A 495-nucleotide genomic window follows, 5' to 3' on the forward strand; every position below is an offset into this window, starting at 1 on the left:
CTGCAAAGGAAAAAGGCCAAGTCACTTATAAAGCTAAACCTATCAGACTTACACCCGACGTCTCCATGGAAACAATGAAAGCCAGAAGGTCCTAGATAGAAGTACTACAGATACTGAGATACCATGGATGCAAGCCCAGAATACTATACCCAGCTAAGCTTTCATTCATTATAAATGGAGAAAATAAAATTTTCCAGGATAAAAACAAATTTAAACAATACACAGCCACAAATCCAGCCTTACAGAAAGTAATAGAAAGAAAATCTCTAACCAAGGAGTCCAGCAATGACCACAATAACTCAGACATCTAGAGACCCTTTACCAACTCAACTCAAAGAAGGGAAACACTACGACTAAAAAAGTGACCGGAGTTAACAACCACTGGTCATTAATATCACTTAATGTAAATGGACTCAACTTACCTATAAAAAGGCACAGGCTAAAAGATTGGATAAGAAAACAGGATCCAACATTCTGCTGTTTACAAGAAACACA

Source organism: Microtus ochrogaster, unplaced genomic scaffold, assembly GCF_000317375.1.
Source record: "Microtus ochrogaster isolate Prairie Vole_2 unplaced genomic scaffold, MicOch1.0 UNK136, whole genome shotgun sequence".
In the NCBI taxonomy this organism is placed as follows: domain Eukaryota; kingdom Metazoa; phylum Chordata; class Mammalia; order Rodentia; family Cricetidae; genus Microtus; species Microtus ochrogaster.